The following is a 12,010-nucleotide window of genomic DNA, read 5'->3' as shown; positions in this document are numbered from 1 at the left end:
CCATTATAGTTTACTAGTATTCTAATTGAACTGTTATTGAAAAGACTCATTTTACTACCAAGTTATGCTTGTACTTTAAAAATGGAGTTTTTTAAACTATAAAGCAACATAACTGTAAAATAGTTTTTGAAATGTTTTGACCACTTATAGATGACATTAGCAACATTTTGAAAGATGTTTATAACAAATAATTACACAATTATCATAGTGTTCAACTTGTATTCCCCCCCCCCCCCCCCTTAAAGCATTTAAAACAGTTAAAAGATCCATTACGAGGTATGAACTCACCTGATGTGGGTGACTCAACAAATATGCGTGTAAGGATGAGAAGTTCCATGAATGACGTCCCGAGACACAATAAGTCCTAAATAACATATATTGGCATGAATATAGTGTTTATAAGCAATTATATGAAAGGAAACACCTTCCAGGACTAGGAAACACTTTGACAAAGTGTTGGTATCACATGTGATTGGACTAAGGAAAGTGGAATGAATCTAACATGATTTTACTACCATGGGTTTACGACCCAAATAAGTTTACGGCCGTAAACTCATGGTCAAACATGCAGAAGTGTTTGTTTGAAGGCTAGGGAAGCTTGAGGGACTTTTGCTCCACACAAGGATGAGAAAGGCCAACTCTATGGAGAGTGTTGAAGTGTTCACGGCCAAGGGAGTTTACTCCTGGCCTTAAACTCTCTAAATGGTCACATTTAAGGTCTTAAAGGTTCGTAGTCTCAAGGGTTTAAGTGTTCTAAGGTTTAGCAAGAGTCTAGATGAGTTTAAGGTCCAAGACTTGACCTTAATTGGAGTTTACGGCCAGGGGTGTTTACTCTTGGGCTGTAAACTCTCTAAATGGTGAGTTTCGTATTGGTTCAAGGTCTTACAAAGCACATGGGAGTGTTCTAGCCTCAAATCCAAGCCTTAGGAAAAGTTTAGGGCTCACATGGCACCCTTATAGGGGTTTACGGCCATGGGAGATGGCTTGGCCGTAAACTCCTTTTGGTCTTGCATTCTTGATGATTTCAAGGTCCTAAGCATGTTTCTTAACTAGATATCAAGTATAGGGGAGTCTACTTACGATATAGAAGCTTGAAATGGTAGATTTTGGCGAAGAACACTAGTGTGTGTCCTTGGTGTTCTTGGTGAAACTTGAAGATTTGAAGATCTAGAAAAAATGGATGATTTCCATGGATGAAATCATTAGATGATGCTAGGTTAGGAGGGATAACAACAACTAGGGTGAAGAACACTTACTTTTGGAAGCTCGGGGATGAAGAACCCGATGATACTTGAGAGAAAACTCGAGTTCTTGGGTTTGAAATGTGAGAAATCGATAGAAATGATCAAGACTCATATATATATATATATATATATATATATATATATATATATATATATATATATATATATATATATATATATATATGGGGGGGGAGGGAGTTCACGGCCTACATGAGTTTACGGCCATAAACTCCATGTTTACGGTCGTAAACTCCACAAGATGGAGTTTAGGGCTTCAATCTTGTACTGTGGCTTTTAGCAGATAAAATCCAACACTTATTCCTTAAGTGTACCGGGCTAAAACTCCTTAGAAAGGCCTTTAACAAGGCTAGAACTCATTAGAAATGAGTCTGACTCTAAGTTGAATTGACTGACTGAGCTTTCAAAGCAAAAAAAAAAAAAAAAAAAAAAAAAAAAAAAAAAAAAAATTCGAGTTGTCACAGCTATATAAGGAACCTTAGGGCATCTAAAATCAGCTACCAAAAAGAAACCTAGAGTCCTTAGAGCCGATTTTGAGCGACCATCCTCTCTCTCCAAGATCATTCTTGTTGCCATGGTGTTTGTGATCGATTAGAGCTATTACATTTGTGATACTAGGCTCTCAAAGCTTGAAGATTCTTGCAATAATCTAAAGGTAATAATCCTAACTTGTTTTATTTATTATTTTCGGTTATTGTATGCTAGATCTAGGGTTTGTAAGCTATGGATAATTTGCATGTACAATAGAGAAACCTAGATCCAAAGTTTTAGGGTTTGCATGTGCACCATAGGATTATTGTGATGCTCAAACCCATCAGTTTTCCTTGACATACTTGAGCATTGAATGAAGCCCAATAATGCTCTTTTCCCTGTCATTCATAGTGAAGTTCAAAATAAATTTGTTGAATGACTTAGGCAATAAGGCGAAGATCACATCGGTCACTAGCTCATCCCCAAAAGGGAATCTGAGGTGGGCAAGTTGCTAAATATAAGCTTTCATTATGAGTACATGTGCACTCACACAAGATCCCTCAGTCATTTTGCAACCAATAAAAGAATTTAAGCTCTCAAATATCTCTTGCTAAGTCTGAACTTGAAACATGATTCTAAGTTGCTCAATCATGTAAAATGCTTCATGGATCTCAAAAGTTTTCTAAAGCTCATGAGTTATTGTTGCAAGCATGATGCATGCCACTTCGGCCGAATCATTTATACGTTTCGCCCAAGAATCTTTCAATGCCTTGGTCGCATTTTGAAGAAGCTCTTCTGGGATAGATTCATCAAGGACATAGTCGGTTTTTCTCAAGTTTGAGTTCAAAGACTGTGAACAGTCAAGTTCACAATAAATCTTTTGGTAATTTGACTCATTGAGTTTTAGTGTATCTTACGTGAAATAAATGAGTTCATTTCAGTTATTATAAGATACCAGATGGTATCTTACTTCCAAATATGTAATCTGGCAAACAAATCAAACATCTCAAACTGCAACCATAGTTAATGCAAACACTCTAGACTCGTAGTACGTGTTTTCCTGTTTCTAAAAATATAAAGAACGTCCAAAACAGAGTTCGTATGCAAAATAGACGACCATTTTAAGAATCCACAACCAGTATTATACTAATTTTCTTAAAACCACTAAAACAGTTTCTATCCATTGAAGGACTTGCACACCTGAAATGGAAATTTCGAAAGCGTTTTTGGACTCAGGTCATAGTCTATTATTTAATTTTACACTTCAAATATTTTAGTAAAAATAGTTATAAAAGTAAAAACAAAAAAAAAAAATCAGACGTTTTGAATCAATAAATCACAAAACCTTAAACTATTGATTTCGATATGATTTCAATTATTGGCAATATATTATAAAAATAATATATTATTATCCAATCCAACAAATGTGAGTTTTAAGATAACAGTTTATTTTTATTTTTGAGTTTAGCCATTTATATTGATACATAACTAATAACTTGTGATCAACTATAGATAAATTATTATATATTTTTTAAATTATACAATAATTTATGTATCCATAAACTTTAAATAAACTTTAAATGATCACAATGTGTATATATTGTATAATTAAAATATCATAACAACACTAAATATATAAATATTTATATATGTCATGTAACATATCCAAATACCAATTAATAGTATATACGACAAATTGAACACTAACAAATTGAACACTGACTATTTACAAATCTCAAATCATTTATATATCTCAGAAACACACGAAATAAACTCTTAACATGAGAGTGTATAATAATTGTGTACATGTTATTGTCATAAAAAGTCTCAACAAATTCACACACAATATTATTAAATCTAAAATTGTATATAAATTTTGTATATACCACCAAATTCATACCTTTAAACTACCAACTACAAAGAAAATGACAACCAAATCTCAAAGGATTATGTTATATAAATGCACATTCAAAGGATTATGCACACTTGTTGAAGCCCAAAGAAATAATACAATGATACTCTAAATCAAACTATATTGAGTACATGGGTACAACCAGATCTTGTAAAGATCTGTAGAATTATAATCACCAATACAACACTTAAACAAAACCTGTACAATGTTAAAATGAACACTCAAACACAACTGTACAATGATAAAATCGTATTTGTGGAGATATGGATGATCAAGCACCTCCTGAAATCGATGAAGCTGTTTGCTGCCATTTTCTTTTCTTCTTCTTCATTTTATACCAAGAACACACCGAAGTGTGTGTTTTCTTCGCTTACCCATTTGTATTGTTACCAATCGGACCAAAAGAAGAAAGAAACCACAAGGAGAGTCGTTAAAGGTCGACTGCCTCCCTCCTTTGCCCTACAGAATCACCACCATTGAACCACCACTGTCCATCCACCCTCCTCAACCCTTTTGCTGGTTTGTCAATCACCACCACCTTTCCTCTCCCTCCCTCGTTCTTTTCCTTTTTCCTATCGAACATCAACCCAAACACCCACTTAGGTCTATCGATTTCTGTCAAGACAAACAAAAAAAAGAGAAGAAGAAGAAAAGAAAACGGAAAGCAACCAAGGAGGCTGCCAAAGCAGCCCCCATCCACACACCTGTCACCACCTGCAACATGCTACTGACCGACCGGACTCGCCTTCGGACCTCCTTTCCTTCGCACCTCGCAGCTGGACAAGAGAAAGAAAAATCTCGCTGCTTTCGTCTCTTCTCCTCCTTCGGTTCGGTCAAACACCGGAGAAGCTTCCTCATTTCAATCGATTACCACCACTGAGACCACCCTCCTTCTGTTTCCATTCTTTGTTCCCCCAAATCGAGGTAGCGCCATGGGTGAGTGGTCAATTTCCATCGTGTTACCCTCAATCACCTTCGTTCATACGCCTTCGTTCTTCGGCCTTGTCGATCTCGGAGATGATCCCTTCGCCAGAAATCGATCCGCAATCGCCAATTTCTACACCACCTACGAGTCTTCGTTTTGCCCTCTCTTGGTTCGTCTGCTTGCAGTCGTTCTTTTCTTTTCCCGATCAAACAAAAGACGGGATGCATATAAGCCCTAAGTTATTTTATTTATGAAACGACCAAACTACCCCCACTATTAAACCCTTTACTTCATCTATATCCTTCCAAAACTTAGATAATTACGTATATATCCTTACAAACTTCAAAATTACGTAAAGTCATTCCAAAACAATAAGAATTATGTATATATCCAAAATCATATTTATTTATTAACAAACTCAATTTAAAATCAGTATCAATTAAAAACTTCTGTAAAACTCAATATTATATTTGATCTTCCTAAAATACCCCTCCTTAATTAAAAATAAGATTTAATCATTTTAATTATCAAAAGAGCCGGATCACAAATCACAATTACCTGTTTCGCAGATCAAATATCACGCCAAAACCACTTTCGATCTTCGCAAGAATCAGAATGGAAACAAGAAGGAAAATTCGTTGTCCAATTAATACAGAGTGAAGTTTCAACACCTGTTTTATGAGGAGGGCCTTTAATTTAGGTTTTACTGATTTTTCTTATTTTGATTTTCTTTACCAGGTAGAGAAGCAATTGAGCTCGAAGAGAGCAACAAGGTAGAGAATCAATTGAGCAAGCAGAGGGGCAACAAGTCCAAATTCGACCAGAATCAAATAAAGGTTCCATAGGATTTATATTTTCTGATTGCGCCCCAATCTTAGGTTCATAAAGTTGGAAGGCATGATCATCACATAAAGTGTGGAACAAGACATAACCATTACTCGTATCTTGCACAACCCTAATGCAAGAAGTTATTCCTCCTGCACACTGTTTTATTAAAAGAGGGAGTAAGGGTAGTTTTGTCTTTTTTGTAGCAGTTAGTGGTGGCCATAAGCTCGTTATGTATATCTTCTATTGTAGTAGTACAATGCAAGATTTGTGGAGTTTAAAGAAACTATTGGAATCGACATTTGGTGTATCAAAATTTGAAAATGCAATGGCTAATGAAAACATATTTCTCTAACAAATACAAAAATGACCTTTTTAAGTTTTCATAAAGCTAAAAGATATTAACTCCATTGTGCAATGATGCATATGAGTTTTCACATGTGGACTTAATAGAGGTTCACTGGTCCATGTGAAAAAAGAATGACAAAACCGTTCATTTAGCATAAACAAATACAATAATGAATTACCAACACAAGTACTGAATTAGTCCCTATGGCAGAGCAAGATCACAAAAATTTGGTCCAAAAATTATTAAAGTACTAAAATCTTTTTTAATCATTCCAAAAATATAAATTAAAGCATCAAATTATCCATAAAGAAAGCATTAAAGCACTATAGTCTTCCTAAACTAGCAACACACAAATCATGATCTTTTATGTTCTTTCTTCTTGCTAGTCGATGCATCATCAAAACCTTCACGTGCGGGATTTTTGCAAGTCCTTTGCTAGTGTCCATACATACCACAACGATGACATCTACGTCTTTTCTTGGTGGGCTCATCAAGTGGTTTAAATCTATTCTTTTTGGGTCGTCCAGGCGGTCTTTTTATAGTTGGTGGGTATATCTTCTCATTTGTCTCTATATGCAGCCATTGATCCTTTCCGGGCATCGGAGCAACTTCTAAAGCATATGCTTCTTGAAATTTACCGACTGTGTAATATGTATGAACATATGTTTCTGTGACAACCGGAAATTTCCATTCTGAACAACCCATATCAAGACAATAGAGCTTAGAACAATTTCAGGGAAATTCCAGACTTCGAGTATAAGTTTGGCAGTTTTTCAGGATTTACACCTAAGGAAATATCAGGAGAGTGGTTGCACTAGGGTTTTCTGCAACACTGTTATTCCAACACTCTGTTATATGAGAAATTATTTCAGGAATAAAAATATTTTCTGCCAAAAATATCTCAGGACTATAAATAGAATTCTGAACCAAATTCATTCATTATTCGCATTTCCAACTAGAGAAAAGCCATTTTCTCTCTCACGGATCTTTGGGTTTTTATCCCAAATCGCGAGTACCCCTCTCTAGTAGTGTTATATAGCTTTAAATGTGTTCATAACATAGATTACATAGCTAAATCACTAGATTTAGGAGTTTACTCCCCAAGGTGTTCTTGGGCGGTAAACTCCCGAAACGAAGCCTAGACTATCCCCCGTGATATACAACTGCCTTAGACTCATATGTATGTGTGTTAGGAACAAGTAAACAACCAAGAATCACCCAAGTTTGGGAGTTTACGGCCCAAGAATATCTTAGGCCGTGAACTCCAAATTCAAGCTTAAATGGTGCTTTTAAGGCACCTAAAGCATTGGACATTTACTAGGAATTGTTCCCACTTAAATCAAGGACCAAAACACATTAAAACCACCCTCCAAAGTGAGTTTACGGCCAAGACATGGTTCATGGGCCGTAAACATGAAAGAAGGGCACCAAAGTGTGCCTAATGCCTTCATATGCTTGGAATAAAAGTCTAGAACCTATCCTACATATGCAAGAGACTTGAAAACAACAAAAACACCATTCCAAGGGAGTTTACGGCCGTAAACTTCAAAGGAAATGGCCTTGGGGCCGTAAACTCCTCTAGGGAGTGTTTCTAGACCTTAAACCCTTCCAAGGACTTAACCACCAAGTTGGAATAATTCTAGGAATCATTTGGGACTTCAAAACACACAATACCCCATGGTTGGGAGTTTACGTCCCTAAACTCAATGTGTGATGATATATGGAGAGTAAACTCATATATAGGGTCCTTTGGAACCCTAAACCCAAGTACCTTGTCCCACAATAGCTTAGATGCAACCCTTAGGGCTTATAACACTTATATAAAGTGTTTAATATGTTCTAGGATGTCTTAGCTTTATCAATTAGTAACTTAAGACTAATTAAGTGCATATATGTGTGATTATATGTTCATTAGGATCGTAGTGTGTGTACAAGTCCTCACTTGACACCTAACAATCCTACACCGTCCGGTTCATCCAAATCACCATCTACAGGTGAGTTCATACCCCTTAATCAATGTTTTAAATGATTTTAAATGCTTTAATGGGGGGGGGGAATACAAGTAGAAAACAATATGTTGTTAAATCAATCTTATATATTTTATAACTATGTTTTCACTCAGTAGATTTCACATATTTCAAAAGGTGACACATGAAGTGGTTTTCTATCTTAAAATACCTTGATAATAAAAGTATTAGTTTTGAAATATTTATTAAAATGACATCCAGTCATTCTTAATTATTGTTCAAAACTCCTAGATATCTTGCAAAACCATTATTTTACCTTCTTGAATCAAACTATACTTATGCGCATATGTTCATTTATATGTTAGAGATTATAGTTTTCATCCTTCGTTCAGTTTCCCACACCCTGGTGTATCGAGGGTGCATAAATCTACTTGAACAACCACTTACTTTCCAGTTAATTATCATAGGGATAGTTAGAAGAAACAGAACATTATTCCTATTACAAGGAATCACACAAGAGTCAGTTCATTCATGAGTCTATACAGTACCTTACATGATACATGAGTACACGTACTTAGGAATACATGATACATGAATATGTTTACATATACTTACCTGTTACATGAACAGACTTACATGAATACCATTCAGGAACACTTCTACATAGGTGCATTATCTTGTATTTACTTACCTGGATACTTGTACTTAGAACTACAAGGATGATTTAGTAGTACTTACTGTGTAAATTGTCTTTCCTATCCCGGTTCAATGGGATATCTCGGCGGGACTTACCATTCTGAACCCCACCAATTAACACCAGTGGTCGATAAATGTCCACGGATGTCTAAGGTTGTCACTTATTTAGTACTCAGTGACGGGACTAACCATCCCTCTGTCCAACTGTTGCAACAGTGGATGAGATGTGAATCTTCGGAGGATCATTAGGTTAACGTTGTTATGGGACTAACCCTCCCTCCACCCTGCTGCCACTACAGAGGATGAGGGGACACTCTTCGGATGTCCATAGGGTCTATCTTTCGCTTCGGCGATGTCGTGTTAATCCTGGTCACCCAGGGATAACACTTGCATGATTATATTTTTCCTATTTTACTTTATTTTGTGATATATTCACATAAACGATGAGTTAGACTAAGTACTTTTAGTACTAGTCGATAGAAAGGAAAACTATCATAGTCACAATAGAACATTCGGGTCTTGGTAGAAGACTACTTAGTCATAACAAAACATTCGGGTCTTGGTAGAAGACTACATAGCCACAATAGAACATTCGGGTCTTGGTAGAAGACTACTTAGTCATAACAAAACATTCGGGTCTTGGTAGAAGACTACCTAGTCATAACAAAACATTAGGGTCTTGGTAGAAGACTATCATATCATTTTCCTATTTTACTTTATTTTGTGATATATTCACATAAACGATGAGTTAGACCAAGTACTTTTAGTACTAGTCAATAGAAAGGAAAAACTGTCATTTTACTTACAGAATATTAGACTCTTGGTAGAAGACTATCATATCATTTTCCTATTTTACTTTATTTTGTGATATATTCACATAAACGATGAGTTAGACTAAGTACTTTTAGTACTAGTCAATAGAAAGGAAAAGCTATCATTTTACTTACAGAATATTAGAGTCTTGGTAGAAGACCATCATATCATTTTCCTATTTTACTTTATTTTGTGATATATTCACATAAACGATGAGTTAGACTAAGTACTCTCAGTACTAGTCAATAGAAAGGAAAACCTATCATTTTACTTTGTCATAACAAAACATTCGGGTCTTGGTAGAAGACCACATTTCATACTTATATCAACTGTTCTAAGTAAGGATTTATACGACATTCTTAACAGCATTCCAAAACAGGACAATAACACCTAAATACTTATCAATTCACCAGCTTTATAGCTGATACTCGCTTTCAAAATAACTTGTATTCTCAAGTCATTAGTTAGACAAGTACGATATCCAGACCTTGAGAAGATGGAGCATAGACAAGACTCGCCTTATTTTGATTATTCATTTTATTGTTGTACATTATGAAAGAACACACATGTATTAAAGCTCTACTTATAATGCAATGGATGATGTTGTTGCTTGTTTATTATATTACACTGTTGTGATACTGTATATGACGTCCTCCACCCCTGAACGTTTCCGCCGTTCGTGGTTTTGGGGTGTGACAGTTTCCCAGTTAGGCTCCCTTTTGAAAGCAATAAAAGCAGCAACATGCACACACGGAAGGCCTGTGACCTGCCATCTTTGACAACTACATTTTTTCTCATCTAGTATAACCTCCCAACGTTTTCCCTTGTATTTCACTTCTGCTCGATTGTCACTGCTTCTACAAACTTCAAACTCACCCAAGTTCTACATGATAAAATGAAACAAAATAAATATTAGTAGGAAATGTTGCCATTCTTTACAATCTTAAATAAAAAAATAAGCAATACATGAAAGTCGTTGAGCTTGCCATAGAGGTGTGCTGCAGATAGTCCTTTGCTTTTGAAACTAAATTTCTTGTCCATTTTCTCACAATCCTCCTTTTCTTGTCAAACCGTTTCATGAGCTTTTCTCTAATTGCATCAAGGAGATCAAGTATCGGTTTATAACGTATGGCACCTACCCAACAGTTAAACGTTTCTGAAATATTGTTGGTAATGTAATCACACTTCACAAGTGTGTCAAACTTGCTTTTACTCCATATCTTGTTATGGTTCTCATTCAAATATAAAATTGCATCTTCACTTTTACTAGCAATTTTGTTTAACAATCTGTCATGCTTGCTAACAGAGTAGGTCCTTGCAGCACCCCATAGCTTTGTCACGAAAAAGTCACCTCGAAAATGCTTCTTGAAGTTGTTATATAAATGTCTTATGCATTCTCTATGCTCAACACTAGGATAAACTTGTGTAATAGCTGCTCCCAACCCTTTTTGCATGTCAGAGGAGATAACAAGACCGTCAGGTGTACCGATTGCTTTTTGTAGAAACTTGAGAAACCAAGTCCATGATTTAGTATTCTCTGATTCAAGAACACCGTATGCTACTGGAAACATGTGCGGTTACCGTCAATACCTGTGGCAGCAGCAAGGACTCCATTAAACTTCCCCTTCAAGTGACAAGCATCAATCCCAATGTAAGGTCGACATCCAGCAAGAAACCCTTTGGAGCATGTTGTTAGTGACATAAAAAAGCGCTAGAAATGTTTCTTGTCACCAATTGTCTGCAAATCGATCTCCACGACACTTCCGGGGTTTCTCTTTTCAAGCTCCTGTTTGAAATCATATACATTTACGTAAGAGTCATCCCAATTGACATACATATCCTTATAAGCTTGTTCTCTTCCCATAAAGAATCTCATATATCGCACATTAACATTGTAGGTTTGCATTAGCCAAGTTTGTAGGTTGGCAAGAGAGACATCACCATCAGATTTCAACTTGTCTGTTACAACATCACTAATCCATCCTTGAGTTGCATGTTTGTTACCACACTTGTTGCTTCGAGTACAAGAATAAGTTTCTACAAATTTCTTAATCTACACAACACATAAAAACATATAATTACATTAACCAAATAATCGTGTCAACACATGTATTTTTAAATTGCATACTTACTTCAAAAGTAACCCCATCTTGCGTAACAGAAGCATAAATTCTCCACTCATACTTTTTATCTTCACAACATGCCATAAGTCGTGTCAAATCACTTTTCTCAATGACATACTCAAATTCCTTGATTATTGCATAATGGTTTAATGCTCTTCTAAAAGCAATCACATTGGGAAATTTAGAATTCAGTTTAAAAATTGGACTGCTTCTACTCTGTGCATCAGTTTCACAATCATAATTTAAAAGCTCATATTCGTTATCAGAGCTATGACGACTATGATAACTTTCTTCACTTGGACAGTTTGATTCTGAATCATTTTCGTCATCAGATTCATCAATAACCTCATCTTGAATACTAAAAGGATTATATGTTTGCTGTGTAATTTTTTCAGTCGTCGCATAAATTGTGACTTCTTTTTCCTCCTTATACATGCTTAGCATCACCATGAAGTTCTCATTAGAATCAAGTTCAACGAAACATTGCTTTTTTATATTCTTGTCTACAAAGTTTATCGACAATACAATATCACTTTCTGATGGATAATGTTTTCTCACCTCTTTAACTAGTTGAGTCCAGTTGTATGAGCAAGTGTCTATATAGAGAGACTTTCTAAAGCCAAAATAGTATACTTGCCTACATGAGTTCCTAGCTAATCGAAAGTAG

At 35.6% G+C, this 12,010-nt stretch overlaps 1 long non-coding RNA gene across 1 annotated transcript; it reads right to left on the bottom strand.

Moving 5' to 3' along the window:
• Window positions 1–3,680: 3,680 nt before the first annotated feature.
• On the bottom strand, window positions 3,681–4,745 carry LOC122197703 (uncharacterized). The gene is made up of 2 exons (XR_006191345.2): window positions 4,350–4,745; window positions 3,681–4,217 (listed from the first exon to the last, which is right to left on the bottom strand). It is a non-coding gene; the product is annotated as an uncharacterized LOC122197703 (long non-coding RNA).
• Between the last annotated feature and the right edge of the window lie 7,265 nt (window positions 4,746–12,010).

This window comes from Lactuca sativa, chromosome 4, assembly GCF_002870075.4.
Source record: "Lactuca sativa cultivar Salinas chromosome 4, Lsat_Salinas_v11, whole genome shotgun sequence".
Classification (NCBI taxonomy): Eukaryota; Viridiplantae; Streptophyta; class Magnoliopsida; order Asterales; family Asteraceae; genus Lactuca; species Lactuca sativa.
The sequence above is the reverse complement of the archived record's forward strand: the minus strand, read 5'-3'. Positions and strand labels throughout refer to the sequence as shown.